This window comes from Apodemus sylvaticus, chromosome 4 (genome assembly GCF_947179515.1).
Source record: "Apodemus sylvaticus chromosome 4, mApoSyl1.1, whole genome shotgun sequence".
In the NCBI taxonomy this organism is placed as follows: Eukaryota; Metazoa; Chordata; class Mammalia; order Rodentia; family Muridae; genus Apodemus; species Apodemus sylvaticus.
The window spans coordinates 154,891,246-154,904,772 of record NC_067475.1 but is presented as its reverse complement, the minus strand read 5'-3'; the positions used below and the strand labels follow the sequence as shown (position 1 = coordinate 154,904,772).

General features: G+C 40.7%; 1 pseudogene; it reads right to left on the bottom strand.

The window, feature by feature from the left end:
- Positions 1-3,529: 3,529 nt before the first annotated feature.
- Positions 3,530-3,621, bottom strand: LOC127683989 (uncharacterized; annotated as a pseudogene).
- Between the last annotated feature and the right edge of the window lie 9,906 nt (positions 3,622-13,527).

Genomic DNA, 13,527 nt, shown 5'->3' with positions numbered 1-13,527 from the left:
ATGGCATTTCCAGTACTCTCCTCCACCTCTCTTACTCAGGCACCTATATTCATGCAACAGATCCACTAGAATCACTTTATTAATTTTTTCTTCCAAACTACAATCAAAACGGCATTTTAAGTCCTGCACAATAATTTTGTTAATAGTAATTATTGTCCTATTTCTGTGAAAATGTACTCTACTAAATTATTTACATTAGGAAAATAGCTCATTTTTTTGAGGGCTCAAGATATCAACATACAGCAGTTCTAATGTCAGGAGGTTGTAGCTAGTGAAGTCGTTCACCTAATTCAGAAGCAGAGGACAATAAATGTTAATATTCAGTAAGTTTTTTCTTTTTAAACATCCCAGGAACCATGAAAGGAATAGTAGAACCTAGTTATACTATTGGTTTGGCCACCAGTTACTTAAGCATAGACAGAATCTAAGGACCATAAATACACCCTCAGTGTCATGTCCAGAATCTTTTTTCAGAGAGAATTCTAAATAGAATTCCATTAATGATCAGCATTAATCATCACACATGATAAGATTAAAGGGAAATCATGGCTTCAAAAAACATAGGAATGGTCAAAGGTTTTAGTGATCAGAGAAATGAGCAGAGTCTGAAGTAAAGGCCACCCAGAGACTGCCTTACCTGGGGATTCATCCTACAAACAGTCACCAAACCCCGACACTACAACAAGAAGGATGTACCAAAAGGAGCATGCCATGGCTGTCTCCAGATGGGCCCTGACAGAGCTCTATAAATACAGAGGCAGAAACTAGCAACCAACTATTGGACTGGGCTTGGGGTCACCAGTGGGAGGATCTGGAGGGTAGTCCGGAGTACCTGAAGGGGTTACAGCCCCATGGGAATAAGAATGACTTCAGACACTCAGACACCCCAAGACTCCCAGGGACTGAACCATCAGGATCAGTGGGAGGAGTGGTCTTTGGTCAGGTAAAGGCTCAATAGAGGCCCCAACAAAAGGAAACAGACTGGGGTGGGGGGTGGGGGTGAGGTGGGAATGTGTCAGGTAGAGGGACATACACATGGAGGCAAGTGATGGGAGGAGGGGTAGGGAATCTTTGGGGAGGGGGGCTTTCAGGAGGGGGGAAATTGGGAAAGGTTTTACCATTGGCAACGTAAATGAAGATACTCAATAGAAAAATAGATATTGAGAGAAAACAAAAACCAACAAAACAACAACAACAAAATGACCCCAGGATCCCACTTTACACCAATCAGATTGACTACATTCAAAAACCTCAGATGACAACCAGTGTTGTTGAGGATATGTAGAAAGAGGAACACTCCGCCATTGCTGGTGGAGTTGCAACCTGTTACAACCATTCTGGAAATCATTCTGGTGTTTATTTTGAAAAATGGAAATAGATCTACCTGATGACCTAGCAATACCACTCTTGAGAATATACCCAAATGATGCCCACCATGCCACAGAGGCACGTGTTCCACTACGTTCATAGCAACCTTGTGCTGCTAGGTATCTTAGATACCTAGAAGCTGGAAACAACCCAGATGTCCCACAACAAATCGATACAGAAAATGTTCATTTACACAATGGAATACTACTCAGCTGTTAAGCATGAGGACATCCTGAAGTTTTCAAGCAAATGGAAGGAATTAGAAAATATCCTGAGTAAGGTATTCGGACACAAAAGGACACACTAATATTCTCACTAATAAGCGGATATTAGCCAAAAAATGCATAATACCCAACATACAGTCCACAGACCTCAAAAAAGGTCAACAAGCTGAAGTGCACAAGTGAGGGCAACTCAGTCCCACTTGGGAGGGAGAAGAAAGCAATCACAAGTGGGGAAGAAGGGTGGGACCTGGGAAGGAAAGTGGACAGTGGTCAGGGGAGTCATGGGAGAGGGGAACCTGATCTAGGATGGGGAGAAGGAAAAGGACTGAAGCCCTGAGGGCCAGCACAAAGAATGTAAACAAGCAACCTTGGAAAGTAGAAGGTTAGGGGAAGGACCCTCCAGAATGTACCAGAGTCCTGGGAGGTGAGCAACTATCAGGCACTAAAGGGAGCAACCTTAGATGCCTGACAGTGGGGAGAGGGAACATAGCCCACCTCCAGCAGGAAGAAAGATAGGGCATCAAATGAGGGAGGGGCATCCCACAGTCACAACTCTGATCTGTAATTGTTCCTCTCTGAAACAACTGCAGAGATAGAAATGGAAAGGAGCCTGAGGAAAAGAGCCAGAGATAGGCCCAAAGTGAGGTCTAGCTCAAGCGGAGGCTCTAAGGTCTGACACTATTACTGAGGCTATGGAGAGTTCACAATAAGGGACCTATCTTGACTGCCCTCTGAATGATCCAACAAGCAGCTGAAAGAGTCAGATACAGACATTTGCACCCAACTAATGGACAGAAGCACCTGACTCCTGTTGTTGAATTAGGGAAGGATGAAAGCAGCTAAGGAAGGAGACCCAGTAGGACGACCAGCACTCTCAATCTGGACCTCTCAGATCTCTCAAACACTGAACCACCAAATAGGCAGCATACACCAGCTGACATGAGGCCCCCAACACACTTACAAAAGAAACCTCCAGGTCTGTATTCATTCAGAGATGATGCACCTAACCCTCAAGAGACTCTAGGGCCCAGGGAGTTTAGAGGTCAGGTGGGCTGGAGGATGAGGACATCCATGTGGAGACAGCAGGGTGGGGAGGAGATATGGGATGTGGAAAGTTCTGAGAGTGGATGAGATGGGGGGATAAAATATTAAGTTTTAAAAAATACATAAATAAATGTATAAATTATTTAGAATGCTACAGAAGGAATTGAGCTGATCTAGTAAATTAGTGTGATACATTTTCAAGTCTACAGCCTCACTACTTCCATAAATCTGACTTAAATTTCTAGCCCCAGCCATGGGAGGTTGAGTGCCTTTTGCCAAAGAAATCTTACAGCAATATGTCTAAATTCAACTGATTCTAGCGGTTTATGACTTAGCAACGTCTACGTTGAAAATGAGTTTCTATGGTACATAAAATATTAGACATGTTGACGTGTTAGGGAAGCAGTTGACAGGAGTATTCTGCTTCTAACACCTATGAAGTGTGACAATAACCCGTACAGCCACATATCAGAATAGATGCAGTAAGTGTACTTACATGTCAGTAGTATTCAAGAAGTTTTTTTTGTAAGTGTAATTTAATTAATTTTTTGATATATTTTTTGTTTACATTTCAAATTATTTCCCCTTTCCTGGATCTCCCCTCTCAAAAAGTCCCATAAGCCCTCTTCCCGCCCCTTGTTACCTCATGAACCCCTTCCTGCTCCCCTTTCCTGGTATTCCCCTAAACTGCTGCACTGAGCCTTTCTAGGACTAGGGGCCTCTCCTTCCTTCTTCTTGGGCATCATTTGATATGTGAATCGTTTCTTGGGTATTCTGATCTTCTAGGCTAATAGCCGCTTATCAGCGAGTTCATACCACTGTGAGGTCAAGAACCTTTGATTGGACTTAAGTTTATTTTCTTTACCTCACAATTGAACAGTTTTGGGTCTTTCATTGGTTTCTCTGAAAAAAAATTTTAGTCTGTAGACTCTAAGAAGCCTGTTCTTTTCTACACTTGATCTTAGCCAAAAGGCCAAGAAGCAATAAACCTGTTCTTTTCTACTGAGATAAAGAAATGGACTGAGCCCAGATGTGAGAGAAGGTGTGCATGTGTGTGTGTGTGGGGGGGGGCGTGCGTGCATGTGGGCGTGTTGGGTGGGGAGGAGCTGAGGAGTAGAGGGAGGGAAAACTATCAGAACATGTTGTATTAGAAAAGAATCTACTTAATAAAAAGCAGGAGGAAGAAAATATTCATCAGAAAAAAAGGAATAAAAAGACCTAATTATTAAACCTCAAACTTTAATAGCAAGAAAATAAAATAGAATCATATTTTATACTTATTTTTTCTGTTTTTATGGTGAAGATGTAGAGGATAGAATGAATTCATTTAAGGAATGTATTTTATCCTTGACTATGATTCTGAACTAAGTATCATTGTGATGAGAAGTATAATATACTAATCTACAATACTGACTGACTTTCCTGTAGATGAAGCTTTCTGACTCTGTTCAGTAAAGCATATTTATTTTTAAAGTATCCTGTGATTTTTGCATGTTGGTCTCTACGGTTCATAGGGTTAATGAAGCTGAATTTTCACATATACCTTTGATAGGTTAAAAAAGAATCATGTATTGAGAATATTTGAGAATGAGTATGAATTTCAAAATGTTTTGTAGAAAATTACTTCTCTTCTTGGATAGATATTATTACTGATATCTATCTGTCTATCATTTCATCTATCTATTTAGCTATTAACATATACTTTTCTGAGAATCTGTTATTTAATAAAAATGCCTATGGTTCAACAATTATTAAACTACATGATTTTAAAACCAAAAGACTGAAGAAGATGAAATGCACTTGTCACTTTGTCAGTTATAGCATAAGCTCTTGAATCTTGACTTCACAATGGCCTGTCACCCTGACTGCTAATGAATCCTCAGACTTCAGTGGTTGGTTTACCAACTGCAGTCTTCAGTTTGTTATATAGTGCCTAGAAGGAAAGCGATAATTTCATATCCATTGATTTGCTCTCAATTCCAGGCTCCACTGTAAAGGTATGTATATAGAAAGCAATTGTTAGCATAGCACAGGAGATGGAGAGGTTTGGAGAGGTGCAGGAATCTAGGTGGAGACTTTAAAATGTACAAGAATTTTTACTTTCCAGAATCAGTGTTGATATCCTCATAGGAGCCACAGGAAAGACACACGGAACTGTCACCTGTGTCTGGACAAGATCAACTTCATGACTAATCTTTGAATGCTGGAGTGTTTGCTTGTTTGTACATGTGATTGTTTTTCTGCATTGAGAGTTATCTAGCTTATTATAATAGTTTTGACAGCTCAGCTGAACATCAGGATCATGAAAGCAGAGGTCTTTGGCTTGAGTTGTGGAGATTCATGCAACTACACTTTCAAATGCTAATATACTCCACCTACTCATTTCTAAGTTTTCACCATTCAAGACAGTTTGGGGAAGGGACAAACATACGAAAAAGAAATTTCTGAAGGAAACTGACATATAGGACAATATAGGAAAGGCCAGGGTGTTCACAGGTATGAAAAGAAGTCTAGAATTTTTAATGATGTTTAATTTTTTAATTTCTTACTAAGTTTCCCATTAGCATATCATTTATGTTCAAAGTTACAATTAGTTTTTAATATCACATTCTTCCTTATTTTGAATTTCATACATGTATACAGTGTATTAAATCATCAGTATAAATGCTGCTATAATATTCCTCAGATCTTCTCTTTCAACATTATTTACTGTTTTTTTACTATCATAAACCTTTTAAAATTTAACATGAACATTGGTCTGATAACTTATCCACTGAGTACTTGTTCTGTTAGGTGGAGACCTGTACAAGGAGTATCTTATTTTTTCAACTATATGGAAACCCTTGTGAAGAAAGACATTGGAGGAATACATCAAAACTTGCTGTGCCAAAGCAACATAGAACTCACAAGTGGCAGGAAAAGGAATGAGAGACATCAATCTTTATTTAATGATGCATTGGTTGTGTCTAGTAATCTGTTATTCTGTGCAACATGTATTCCTTACTATGAGAGGCTACACTTTAATTAGGCATTTTGTACAAAACTAAAATATTCTTTTCTTTTTTTTTTTTAAGTTTATACTTACTTCATTACTTACTGATTGTAACTTTCTTTTCCTCTACTGTGTTTGGGGTTTGGCAGACACTCCCCTTTACATTTCTCAACTCATTTTGAGAAAAGTTTCAAACACATTTTAAAAAATGAATTATTTATGGTGCCATCCTTCTAGTTGAATTTGGGAACGAATAACAACTTGAAAAGGAGGCAGATTCTGCTTATTCTCTTTTGTTGTAGATGTTAACTAGATATATTCTTTATTTATATTTCAAATATTATCTTCTTTCCTGCCCCCCACCCCTGTGAAAATCCCATGAGCTATCTCAGCTCTCCCTGTTCCCCAATCAAACCCCTCCTGCTTCCTTGTCCTGGTATTCCGCTACACTGCAGCACAGAACATTTATGGGCCTGTCCTCCCTTTGATGTCCAACAAGGCCATCCTCTGCTGCCTATGCTTCTGGAGTCATGGGTAACTTCATGTGTACTCATTGGTTGATGGTTTTGTCCCTGGGAGCTCTGGGAGTGCTGGGTGGTTAAGAATTAGTCTGGGAAGAATAATGATTTTGGCTGACCAGATGCCCCAGGGTTCCCAGGGACTGAGCCATCAACCACAGGTTACACATGGTTCCAGCCAAAAGAGTGGCAGAGGAATGCCTTGTTGGGCTTCAGTAGGAGGACAGGTCTCTGGTCCTATAAATGCCCAATAGATGCCCCAGCATGGGAAAATCGAGGGGGGAGGGTAGGTGGTAGTGTGTTGGGTGGGGGACATATTCTTGGAGGCAGGGGCTGGGAGGATGGGTTGGGGTATTTCGGGGAGGGGAGGAAACTGGGAAAGGGTATAACATTTGAAATGTAAATGAGGAATATATTCAATAAAAAGTGCAAAAAAATTCCAAAAAAAAAAAAAAAACCAATACAAAAAGAAAAGGAGGCAGATGTGCCATATCCCATTCCCTGCTCTCCCTTGTCCCTGTGTGTGTATGTGTGTGTCTGTGTCTGTGTGTATGTGTGTGTTGGCTTGTTCCAATTCAATTATAATTATATTTCTATTTATTTTATTTATTTGCCCTTTCTTTCTCCCTTTCCTTCCTTCTTTCTCTCTTTCATTCTTTTATTCTTTCTTTTGTTCTTTCTTTCTTTTTTCTTTTTTTTTCATTTATTTATTTACATTGCAAATGATTTCCCCTTTTCTGGGTCCCCACTCCCCGCAAGTCCCATAAGCCCTCTTCTGTCCCCCTATTCTTCCATCTACCCCTTCCCACTTCCCTGTTCTGGAATTCCCCTATACTCTTGCACTGAGTCTTTCCAGAACCAGGGCTCACTCCTCCATTCTTTTTGGACATCATTTAATTTGTGGATTATGTCCTGGGTATTCAAAGTTTCTAGGCTAATATCCACTTATCAGTGAGTGCATACCATGATTGATCTTTTGAGACTGGGTGACCTCACTTAGTATGATGTTCTCCAGCTCCATCCATTTGTCTAAGAATTTCATGAATTCATTGTTTCTAATGGCTGAATAGTACTCCATTGTGTAAATATACCACATTTTTTGTATCCATTCCTCCGTTGAAGGACATCTAGGTTCTTTCCAGCTTCTGGCTACTACAAATAGGGCTGCTATGAACATAGTGGAGCATGTGTCCTTATTGCATGCTGAAGAATCCTCTGGATATATGCCCAGTAGTGGTTTTGTCATGGTTTCTCCATCTACAGTGATTGAGAGTTTCGCTGGGTATTGTAATCTTGGCTGGCATTTTTCTTCTCTTAGAGTCTGCATGAGATCTGCCCAGGATCTTCTAGCTTTCATGGTCTCTGGTGAGAAATCTGGTGTAATTCTGATAGGTCTTCCTTTATATGTTACTTGCCCTTTTTCTCTTACTGCCCTAAGTATTCTTTCTTTCTTTAGTACATTTGGAGTTTTGATTATTATGTGACGGGAGTTATTTCTGTTCTGGTCCAGTCTGTTTGGAGTTCTGTAGGCTTCTTGTATATTCATGGGCATCTCTCTCTTTAGGTTAGAGAAGTTTTCTTCCATAATATTGTTGAAGATATTTGCTGGCCCTTTAAATTGTAGATCTTCACACTCATCAATACCTATGATTTTTTATTTGGCTTTCTCATTGTGTCCTGGATTTCCTGGATATTTTGGGTTACAAGCTTTTTGCATTTTGCATTTTCTTTAACTGTTGAGTCCATGATTTCTATGGTATCTTCGGCATCTGAGATTCTTTCTTCTATCTCTTGTATTCTGTTGTTGATATTTGCATCTATGGTCCCTGATTTCTTCCCAAGGTTTTCTATCTCCAAAGTTGTCTCCCTTTGTGCTTTCTTAGTTGTTTCTACTTCTGTTTTTAGATCCTGAAAATTTTTGCTCAGTTCTGTCATTTGCTTGTTTGTGTTTTCCTCTAATTCTTTAAGCGATTTTTGTGTTTCCTCTTTCATGACTTCTGACTGTTGATCAAGGTTCTCCTGTATTTCTTTAAGTGATTTTTGCGTTTCTTCCGTATTGGCTTTTGTATTCTCCTGAATTTCTTTCAGTGATTTTTGTGTTTCCCTTGTAAGGGCTTCTAATTTTTGATCCATTTTCTCCTGAATTTCTTTAAGTATGTTCTTCATGTGTTCCTGTACTAGCATCATGACTAGTGATTTTAAATCCAAATCTTGTTTTTCTGGTGTGTTGGGGTATCCAGGACTTGCTAATGTTGGAGAATTGGGTTCAGATGCTGCCATAATGCCTTGGTTTCTGTTAGTAATGTTCCTACGTTTGCCTTTAGCCATCTGGTCTCCCAGGAGTTAGATGGTCTTATTGTCACTGGCTGGAGCTTCAACCTACTGTGGATCTTTAAGGTTATTTCTGCAACACTGGGTGACTGGGTTTCTTCTGGCACAGATTACTGATATGCTGGCTTCCTCTTTTGTGCCTTTGGAGCCCTTCTCAATCTTGGCTCAAGCAATGCTATACTTAGGTTGTCAAGGTCAACCAGGTGTTCTCTGTCTGCTCTATTATGGAGGGAAGAAGTTGTGGTGGGGGTCACTCCCTCTGTTGATTCTCACATAGGACCCAGGTCCTACGATGGACTGGCTTGCAGATGAACCGCCTATGTGCTCAGTTCCTGAGTGGAGGCAGACCCCTGGTGGTTTGCACCACCAGAAATCTAAAGCTCAGGGTGTTACAGTACCTAGTGATCCTTTTGTGTCCCTGCAGACAGCAAATATGGCAGTGGGGCTTCTCTCCTTCCACAGCTTCCTGGGCAGGACACGGGCCCCGAGCCCGGCGGGCTGGCAGACAAAAGCAGCCTATGTGCTCAGTTCCTGAGTGGAGGCAGACCCCTGGCAGTTTGCACCACCAGAAATCTAAGGCTCAGGATGTTACAGTACCTAGTGATCCATTTGTGTCCCTGCAGACAGCATATATGGCTGCGGGGCTTCTCTCCTTCCACAGCTTCCTGAGCCCGGTGGGCTGGCAGACAAAAGCCGCCTATGTGCTCAGTTCCTGAGTGCAGGCAGACCCCTGACGGTTTGCACCACCAGAAATCTAAGGCTCCTTTTCTTTCTTTCTTTCTTACCTCCTTCCTTCTTTGCTTTCCTACCTCCCTCCTTCTGTCCATCTTTCTCTCTCTGTCTCTCTTTCTCTGTCTCTCTTTCTCTCTGTCTCTCTCTCTATGTCTCTCTGTCTCTCTATCTCTCTGTCTCCCTGTTTAACCCCCCCCCCTCCATCTCTTTCACACTTTCTTTCAAGAAAGGACTGATCTCTCTATGGGGAACAGCACAACTGTGATCTCCTGACAGTTCCAGGTAAGCCAGAACTACATCATCATCACCATCATTTTACATTTGTATCTTCTCACCAAAAATAAAGGAAAGGGGAGTCAACTTGGCTAGCAGATAAAATTGATAAAATTAAATCATTAAAAACTCAAGTATGACATTTCATCAGAAAGATGAAAATGATCATCTTGTGGAACATCATGAAAGTAGCTTCTCCACCACCCTAACCTGACCTTACCACCACTTCTGCTTATTTCCAGCTCCTGAGTACAGGAGTTACTGAGTTTAGGCAGTACAGAGTTTAGCATGGCAGGCAGGGACACACCTGGGGTCTGAAGACATGCAAGATCAACTGTCAGATTTAAGGCAGAAAAAAAGAAAGGAGAAAAAGACTGATCAAGGAATCAATAACTTTCAAATGGGCTTGGGTATTGGTAGTGGGAAAGGAGTTTCCATCCTTGGTGGTTAAAAGACACAGCCACATTGGAAAGTGTAAACTTTACATGTCCTGTTCACCTCTGAGACCTCAATATGGTGGCCAGGAAAATAGGTCTCTGAGCTGGCATAGTGGCACAAGCCTTTAATCCCAGAAGACACAGGCAGATCTCGAACTGGAGACTAGCCTGCCACATATAGTGAGTCCCAGACTGGCCAGGGATATACAATGAGACCCTGTACTTGAAAAATAAAACAAGAAAAGGAAAAAACCCCCACAAACCAACAAAAACACAAATCGTGCCTCTGATATCCAATCTGGGCAGCAGATCTGATTGTCAATCTGGGCAGCCAGGCTTCTGCATCTCCTCCTCCCTAACCTCACTCGGAGGCTGCACTTGTGAACTCTTCTTCTCATCAGTGCCAGATGGAGCAGCACAGGCCTATTTATATGAGACAGGAAACTCCCTTCACCCATGCCTTTGACTGGACACCCGGCACTGATTGACTAAGTCTGTCGTACCCTATGTTAAAAACTGGTTCTTTTTCTTGCCTTCTCTCCTTTACAGAGGTCAGGCCAGCATCCTACTCTTGGGTGTTACCTGCTTCCTCTCCCTCTCTTCCTGAAGCCCTTGCATTAATTCATCCAATGATCTTTCAGTATATCTCAACTTTTCTAAAAACTGGGTGGACAAAATAGTGCTTCATGAGCAAATGATCACCTCTTGATGAACAACTGATTGCTCCTAATCTACTGTTGGGCAAGTGTCCCAGATAGACATGCAACTGTGTTGATAACAAAATGAATTCTAGCAGGAATGAAGACATCTGTCCTGAGTGTGAAGAAGCTGAAGGTTCTGTTCAGGTCAAATGTCAAAGATAGCTCAGGGTAAAATCATAGGCAACATGAATTCTCTGGGATATCTCGAGGAACTAAAAGGATATTAGCCCCCCACTAAAGAACAGAGATAGTAATAACAGAGAGAGGTCACTGCCTCTCTCCTGAAGCTTCCAGAAAGACACTGTGATACTTGAGTCAAGGACCTCTATCTAGAAATTAGGAGTATGTCTTAATAGTTAAAAGCCCAAGTTCTAGGGACAAATAGTTTAGGTATGAATTTCAGCTCCTTTGTTTTCTGGTTATGTGAACTAAAGAAAATTATTTAATATTTCTATGCAACCTTTTCCTTATTTGTAAAATGGGAGTTTATAATAGAGTAATAGAATGTATGTGATTTCAGTATTGTAAGTATTACATTTTGGAAGATGCTTAGAATGCTTACCTTTTATGCAATAAGCTCTAGACACTGGTTATTTCACCATTACTAATAATTCATTTAAAGAGATACTTGCTTAGCATGGGGAAAGCACTAGCCTTGATCTCAGACTGCCAAAACATAACAGCAGACACCTTGATTTTTGAATAATCTACTGAAAAAGGATGCTGCACCTCAAACCACGAATATCAGTAATCTTTATTAGGTTAAAATATCATAATCATGTACAACAAAAACTATTTTATGTTTGAACAAAAAAGAGACAAGAGTTATTTAGGCTACTACAGATTACAAAGCAGGATATTCAAAGGGCTGTTTGGAGCCAGGCAGATGGTGGGCACCTGCAGTCCTAGCTCCTTGGAATATGCTGAGGTATTAAGCCCAGGAGTTTAGAGACCAGCCTGAGCAACATAGTGAGACTGTAATGGGATCTGTTGCCCTCTGCTGTTAGTTTGAATGAAGCTCACATACATAAAATCAATAAATAAACCTTTAAAAAAATCTATTCTATCTGATGTACTCTAATTTTAAGGGGGTTGTTAATGCCTTGCTGGCGAGTTGGAGACAGTCCAGAATAGTTTGCAAATTTAGCTGTCAGAGGTCACTGTTAATGTATAAACAATGACAGTCTGCATGGCTGCAAAGATCAGTGAATGTTGTTTAAATGATATACATTGCTTCTCTTACTGCTACTAATATCAGAATTTTCTAAATATGGACTGATAGCTTTTAGTTTTTTGTTTTGGATATTTGGTTAATATGTTTTGTCCCTGTCTCTCTGAAATTTGATTTTATATCATTTACAAAATGTTTTGTTGTAATTATATAAGGTAAAAATCTTTTTTTTTTCTGGAAAAAAACCAGCTTAGGAGAGATGTGACATGGCATAGGAATTATTGTTATTATTATTATTATTGACTGTATGAGTCAATTTCTATAATTAGTTCTGCCTTATCTATGCACCTCATCTAATCATCAATCACATTAGTTCATTTCTTTCAAGAATCCATACTAATGAAAATAATAGTTATGTGATATTTGAGCTGAGTTTTATGAGAAAATGAGTCAATATCCTTGCTACTTTCCCCTATTAAGCAACAACAAAACACAGATGTTAACCCTGCCTTTAACCACTTCCCCACTGGATTTCTGAGGCAGGGAGGGAAGACCTTTAAACCCCACTCCCATCCCCAAACAAGTTGACAAAGACAGAACTGGGAAGAAACTGGAGGTTTTTGACACCAGCCTTCCTTCACTTCTTGGAGCTCTGGATTTCAGAGCCTAAAGGATGCTGTGGCCCCATCCTCCCAGCGGATGTGGCCCAGTCTGAACTCAATGGAGCTTCAGGTCATTTTTTTTTTTACATGAGCCCCTAGGTTGGAGCTCTGGATCACTGAGGTCCAGAGGATGCTGTGGCCCAGGATTCCAAGGCAATGTTGCCCGGCTTGGGCTCACTAGAGCTTCAGAACCTTTTTATTTTTGTTTTACTTCAGGAGCCACTCAGTTCTTGTGGCTGGGGATCTGAATTTCTGAATATGAAAGGATGCTATGGTCCCAGTTTCCAAGAGAAGTGGCCCATCCTGTTGGTGTCTCTGAAGCTTGGAGTCTTACTAGTTTGTTTTTGTCCTGTGGGACCCCTCTAACCCGAAGTAACAACAACAACAACAACAATAATGTTGGATTTGATGTTGGAGAGGTCAATGTACAATAAATTCACAGAATAAGAAATTTAAAATGATCAGAATACACACATATAATACACAGTGCCTGATTGTCACAAGCCACACCAGAGAATTCACTCATCCAAGTAAGTAAACACAGGAAACAGGAATCATAGCAAATGGAGCTTCAGGAACTGTGAGCCGTGAGCCATAGGGCAGAAAAACAGGTGGCCAGAAAAGCCAACAGCATTGAAGTGTCCTGTTCTTTAATGTCACCAACCAAAGAACAGTATGTTAATATATATCTGCATGCCAGGCGTTCCCTCTTTCTCCATGTTCGTTGTCACCTGGACTGAGTGAATGGTGGAGCTAAGGGCAAGGAGAGCACTTGTGTATGCTGAAGATTCCTGTTTCTCCTCCATGACAGGTCCGCTTGGTGTTTCTTTCACTGAGTTCCCAAATTTCCACAGGTCCTCGATTTGTGTGTCTCTGTTTGTCTGCCATGTAAATCCTAAGTGCACTACTTTGCCCTTTTCACGGCATTGCTGTCTGGGGTTAAGCCAGCAAGTTTTTCTTGTTGTTGTTATTTGATGCCTTTTTGTTTCTGAGCCTCCATCATTTGCTGTGTGGAGAAGTGCAGTTCTCAAAATTATTTGCTCTTTTTTTGGTGGGGGGAGGAGGCTCTTTGTC